Source organism: Grammomys surdaster, unplaced genomic scaffold (genome assembly GCF_004785775.1).
Source record: "Grammomys surdaster isolate TR1022 unplaced genomic scaffold, NIH_TR_1.0 421, whole genome shotgun sequence".
Classification (NCBI taxonomy): Eukaryota; Metazoa; Chordata; class Mammalia; order Rodentia; family Muridae; genus Grammomys; species Grammomys surdaster.
In genome coordinates, this window is record NW_021604840.1 from 1 (window position 1) to 6,817 (window position 6,817).

The 6,817-nt window shown below is 48.1% G+C and overlaps 1 pseudogene; it reads left to right on the forward strand.

The window, feature by feature from the left end:
• Nucleotides 1–66: 66 nt before the first annotated feature.
• On the forward strand, nt 67–6,152 carry LOC114632758 (annotated as a pseudogene).
• Nucleotides 6,153–6,817: the final 665 nt, after the last annotated feature.

Below are 6,817 nucleotides of genomic sequence, written 5' to 3' on the forward strand. Positions count from 1 at the left end.
GCACCTGACTGTGTTAATCTGTAGGAATTGTAAAGTGAGAGAATCATGCATTTTCAGGTCCTTTTCCTGACAGAGCAGCTGTTTAGACCTGCTGCCAGGCAAAGGAATACCTGGCCTATTCATCAGACTGAGGAACAGTACTGCACCTGGTTGCATCATGGGAAATAGTGATGTGATTAGCAGAATGAATGCTGTGCTGCACAGCTTAAAGCCATAAGCACAGCAGACCACACTAGTCAGCAGTTTCCAGGGCATCCCATTCATTTTTTTAAACTAATATATTCACTAGGTTGTTGACCAGTACTTAGCTGCAAAGGAGTGGACACAGATCAGATCACAGGCTTGCATATGGTGCACGTAAACGCATGCAGTACACACGATTTTTAAAATGATAATACAAGCAGATATGAGCATAATACATACTTATGTTTTCCATTTTGAAAACTCTCAAGGCACGTAGTTACTTCTTTGCAAATCTTGGAGCTGTTTTAAAATGATCCAGCTGTGTACTGGAGAGGGTCAAGGAGTAGGACATAGCTGCAAAAGGTTGGCCAGGGAGCGGGTGAGTGCTTGAAGCTGGGTATCAGGCTCTCAAGGTCTACCAGTAAGCCATGCTCCCTCTTCTGAGGTCTGTGTGAGATTTCCCTGATCAGCATCAAGAATCACATCTGTCTACTATGCTTTTGTGCTCAGCACACATGAGCCTCTTCCCCAGGACCATGTATCCCATAATCCCTGTTGGAAACATCTGGGTACAAAGACTGGTACTGTCAGATCGTTTGCTGTCTGCTAGGCTCTGATGATGGCTTGTCTCATCTCTACAAGAGTCCCTCAGGGGATACCCTGTTACCCATTTCTCAGATGAGGGGCACAGACAGGTCAAGGATCTCAGACCTGCCAGCAAAGGCATGGCAAGGGCTCTCCAGTTGGTTTTCCCCACCGCTGTGGCTGCTGCTGGGCTAGGGGAGGAGACTAATCCTAATGGCCACTACTGGGTGACCCAGGAAGAGCAGCGCTTTGCAAATCCTCAGGTTGCTCACTACAACATGAATTTGACCCCTAAGGTTGTCAAGTAATTGGCTCTGAGAAGATCACATGGGCAAACACAATGCAGGATGCAGGATCCAGGCCTAGCCGGTGGCCTGTGTTGGCCTAGAAAGCACTGAAGAGCAATACCCAGACATGATGGCTACAGTCAGATGGTGGGATATGCCTGTGTGCTAAAAGACCTGTCCTGAGTGTGTGTGTGGCCAGCGGGGGAGAGCAACATCTCACATCACCAGTTGGCCACCCTGTGCAAATGCATAAAATAGGAGTACCTGGTAAACTAAACAAGAAGAGGGGAAGAGAGTGAGCATGGCAGCCCTGGAAAATCAGTGCCTTGCTCTCTGAGGCTGAGGGGTGCCCCTGAGGCCTGGAAGGGAGAAGCTGCTAAGAGCAGTACCCAGCATCCCTGCACTGGGCAGTGATAGTCAGCACAGTGCCCACTGCCGGCCAGATAGTCAAGGATACATTTTCTGGTAGGGAAGCTAAAATGCAAGCTAAATAGCCCAGAGGTACACAGTCAACTAGTGACAGGCCTGGATCACTCTCCTGTGAATGGATTTCCAGGTGGTTCTGCCTCCTCACAGAGCCCCTGTTCCTATCAGAGGTTCAGGGCCAGGGAATGGAATAGTTGCACCAGACAGAGTCCTGCCAGCCTCAGAAGGCTGGAGGCATCAGGGCCACATGCTGGCTAAGGGTTCAGAGGAAATAGAAATGATGGGCCAGCCCTGTTCACTATCAGGATGGATATGAGTCACATGGTCTTGCGCTCTGTTGGGCTTTGGATACCATTAACTTCCTGGAAAATGGGCAGTTAATCACTTAATGTCCTGGCCATCTTCAGGCTAAACTTTACTGTGAAGGAACGATAGGAGCTGGCAGTGCCTTGCCAGTGTTATTTGGTATATAGAGCACCCCTTTATTGTGTCAATGTAAGAGTAGACAATTGCCCCCACAACACATAATGGTTCCTGGGGTAAAATGGTTGTTTGTGTTCATGTGTTGGAAACTTAACTTCCAAATTTGTGTTGATGGTGCACCTGATCAGAGGTGCAAAGGAAAAGAATCTGAAAGTGAAAGGACCAGTGCGCATGCCTACCAAGACATTGAGAATCACTACCTGAAAAACACCTTGTGGCAAAGGTTCCAAGACATGGGATCACTTCCAGATGAGGATCCACAAGTGACTCACACCCAGGGATTCACCAGGCATCACCCCTAGTGCTGGCACCCATCAGCTGTTCCATGGCTTTAGCTTCGTGGCCACTGGTCTGATGGAGGATGACGGCAAACCTCGGGCCACGCAGGCCCCCCTGCACTCGGTGGTACAGCAACTCCACGGGAAGAACTTGGTTTTCAGTGATGGCTACATAGTAAAGGAGACAATCGGTGTGGGCTCCTACTCTGTGTGTAAGTGCTGTGTCCACAAGGCCACCAACATGGAGTATGCTGTCAAGCTCATCGACAAGAGCAAGAGAGATCCCTCAGAAGAGATTGAGATTCTTCTGCAGTATGGACAGCACCCCAACATCATCACCCTGAAAGACGTGTATGATGACGGTTAGCACGTCTACCTGGTGACAGAGCTGATGAGAGGCGGGGAGCTGCTGGATAAGATCCTAGGGCAGAAGTTCTTCTCCGATTGGGAAGCCAGCTTCATCCTACACACTATCAGCAAGACTGTGGAATACCTGCACTCTCAAGGGGTCGTCCACAGGGATCTCAAAACCCAGTAACATCCTGTACGTGGATGAGTCTGGGAACCCCGAGTGCCTGCACATCTGTGACTTTGGCTTTGCCAAGCAGCTGCAGGCTGAGAACGGGCTCCTCATGACACCTTGCTACACAGCCAACTTTGTGTCATCTGAGGTGTTAAAGCGTCAGGGCTACGATGAAGGCTGTGACATATGGAGCCTGGGTATTCTGCTGTACACTATGCTGGCAGGATACACTCCATTTGCCAACGGGCCCAGTGACACACCAGAGGAGATCCTTACCCGGATCGGCAGCGGGAAGTTCACCCTCAGTGGGAGAAACTGGAACACGGTCTCAGAGACAGCCAAGGACTTGGTATCTAAGATGCTGCATGTGGACCCCCACCAGCGTCTCACAGCCAAGCAGGTCCTACAGCACCCATGGATCACCCAGAAAGACAAGCTCCCCAGAGCCAGTTGTCCTACCAAGACCTGCAGCTTGTGAAGGGGTCCATGGCAGCTATGTATTCTGCACTCAATAGCTCCAAACCCACGCCCCAACTCAAGCCAATTGAGTCATCCATCATGGCACAGCGGGGAGTGAGGAAGCTGCCATCCACCACCCTGTGAACCTAGTGCAGACAGACTCCTCGGGGGCAGAGTCCTTCCCAGAGGGAGCAAGCCTGAGTCCCAGGACCAAGCGGAATGGAGTCCTGAAAGAACTGAGCAGCCCAGCTCACCCATGAGAGTGTGAAGTGCCTTCCTCCCCGGACCGGCTCTTCTGGCCTCAGGCTCCTTCGTGTGAAATCTGCTCACTGTACAAACTATTTTTTAAGAAAAAAAAAGGCATCATCTACCATGAATTTCTTACAAGACCCATTTGCCCTTTTGACCATTGCAGCCCCAGGAGGAATGCTCACGTGTGTGGCTGAGACTCCCCTCTGTTGCCCAAGGAGCCATCTGCAAATGCCTCCAAGCTGCCCAGTGTTTCCTCAGAGTCTTCTTCTGGTTCCTCAGCCGAAATTGGTCCCCAGCCGTCTCCTTTTCCGTTCTGTTCTGGGTTTCTAGAACCACTTTCTGCTAGAGCCAAAGACCCCACCCTGTCAGCTCTTGGCTGCAGGCACCAGCACCACAACGTGCATCCACTGTGGGCCCCTGCAGTCGGATCGGACAAGGACAACCCCATGGAGAGGAGGCAGGGACCACTTTTTGGGAGACTTCCTGTCTGCCACTGGACAGAGTTCACAGGAGACCAGGGAGGTGGTCCATGGAGGATGAGGGTTTTTTCATTTCTTCCTCAGCTGGTAACTCAGGGTTCATCTGTCCAAGGCCTTTCTAATAAACATACAATCCTGATCAGAAAGCTCAGGACACCTCAGACCAAGGCCCTCCCTGTGCTCTGCCACTGCCCACCTGTCCCTTCCTTTGCATCTCTAGAGTTTGGCTCTGGGGTCATGTACCAGAAAGTGTTCACACTCTACCTGCCCCATCATCTACTGAAGCCAAGAAGCTCACCCATCTTCCCTCAGCCCCTGCTGATTCCTGGGCTCTTCTGTGTAGTTCCCAGGATCTTCCAAGACCTGCTAGTCGCTTGGGCTGGGCCAGAGCCTCAAAATCCCTCCACAGGCCAACCAGAGCCAAGAAGGCAGTGCAAAAACTCTTCGATGGCCTCTGGAGAACTGTCTTTCTTTTTTTTTTTCTCATATTAAATATTCAGCAAAATAAGCTAGATTTTACTCTTTTCTAGATTCAATTTGAGTAATTTGGGTAGTCCAAATTATATTGAATATGAAGTGGTTAGACAACTTAGGGAGGGGGGGATACTGTTAGGAAGGCAGTCCAGCAGCTAGAAGATTTCAAATAATAAGATCCTCAACAAGAAAAAGTGTCGTCTTTCTCTGTATAATGTTCCATATGTGAGCAGCTGGGGGTGGGACACTAGTGCAGAACCCTACAGGACTGAAGTCTTTTCTCAGTGGCAGCTTTGCCACCTTACACTTCTATTCCCACTCTGGACCTATCTTCTGAACTTTCTTTCTTTTTTAAAAAAATAATTTATTTTTTCTCAAATTGTAATTCATTCACACAGGGGTTATAAACACAGAAAGGCAGGATGTGGGGAAGGGAATGACAGTGGAGTGTGGGTGGAGAACTGTCTTTCAGTTCTCCAAATGGCAGCCTGACTAAGTTTGGAGGTTCTGCTAGTTTGTGTAGGAGGCTAGGGTCAGCAGGAGCCTTCAGTATTGAGGTGCCCCCTCACCTCCTGCACCAGAGGATAATACTTGTCTTGCCAGCTCCCAATCATGGATTAGAGGGCCACTCTTTAGCAGCATGGGGGTTGGCCTTTCTTGGAACTCTTCCTGAGTTCAGAGATCCTGTGGGGGAGCTAAAAAGCACCTGTGCCTGAGGAGAGGCCATGGTTGTGTGAGATGCTGCTCTGCTTACATGCTCAAATAACTTGACTCCAAATGCTGGCGTAGGCACCCTCCCATGGAGTCACTGCCATTAGAGACCTATCCATCTCTCACCCTAGACTGCTGTATACCAAGGCCTATTCTTCAATATGCCAGGGCACAGAACCACTGGAGGGGCAGTCAAGTGCTCTTAACTGCTGAGCCATCTCTCCAGCCCCAAGCTTTCCACTTTTTTTTTACACACTAAGTTATGTGTTCACACATTTGTGTGCAGAGGTCAGAGGTCAACCTCTGGTACCGGTTCTCACCTTCCACCTCACTTAGAGGCAGGACCTGTCTTTGCTGTTTGCCATGATGCTGAGTACTTCCGGCTAACTGGCTTGTGTGCTTCTGGAGGATTCTCCAGTCTCCACCTCCCACCTCTTCTCCTAAGCATACTGACGTTATGGACACATGCAACTGAGTCCAACTTTTCTGTGGGTTCTGGATATCAGAACTCAAGCTGTCCATCTTGCACAGAGAGCATTTCTGCTATGGAACACTTCTCCCGGCCTTCAAGTGTTTTTTAAAAGGAGTACATGGGGGGAAGTTGTCTTAGAGGTTAACACACATGGCCACAGTAAGTAGGAGTTTTACTTTCTTTATGATTCTCATTTTTAGACTTTGCAAAGATCTTTCACTTCCTGGAAGGCCTTATGCTACTTGGTACAGTAGAAACATTCTTAACAAAATGTCCCACCATGCAGTGGGTATCCAGGGCAGTCCTGGAGCACACAGACTAACGGTTGGCACTAGAGTGAGTTACAGGGCAGCCTACCCTACTTACCAGCAAGAGTTCACAGCCAGAGCTATACAGCAAGACTCAATCTCAAGAAAACAACAGCAACAGCAACAACAACAACAAAAACAAGTCTAGCAAGATAGCTTAGCAGGTAAAAGTGCTTGACATACAAGCCTAACAATCCTGTGAACCCACAGTGGAAATAAAAACCAAATTATGGAAAGTTGTCCTCTGATTGACACATATACCTACACTCACAGATAACCAACATACATAGTTACATACACACACACACACACACAGGGGGGGTAGGGAGAGGAGAAGGGGGGAGGGACACAGAAGCCTATTGAAGAGAATATATATTTCCAAATTAATTATGTATTTTATATCATCTTGAAAAAACAAAACAGGACCAAAGGTAATTCCATACAGAGGACTATGCTGGGAATATTTACACTCACTGAATCTCATCATCATGAGGCCAGAACCAGTTAGTGGCTTCCAACTGTGGCACAACTAAAGGTTAGAACTTATTGTCTCTCTGATCAGGACATTATTCCTCTTTCTTTTTCCATGTAGGAATCCCTTACTTTGGGTAAGATTAAGGATGATGGTCTAGTTTCTTATCTAAAATATCACCAAAGGTTGGTTGGCTTGGTTTTGTGCACATCTTCTGCAGGTAGCCATAACTTCTGTGAGTCCATTACAGCAATGGCTGTGTCATGTTTAGAAGATACCATTTTATAGTGTGTGCATGCACGTGTGTGTGTGTAGGTGAAAATTTTGGTGGCTATGATCATATTTCATTGTAGGAAATTCTCAAAGAATATAAAGAATTATAATAAATCTTAGAGCAATCAATTGCTAGCTTATCTTAAACAAGA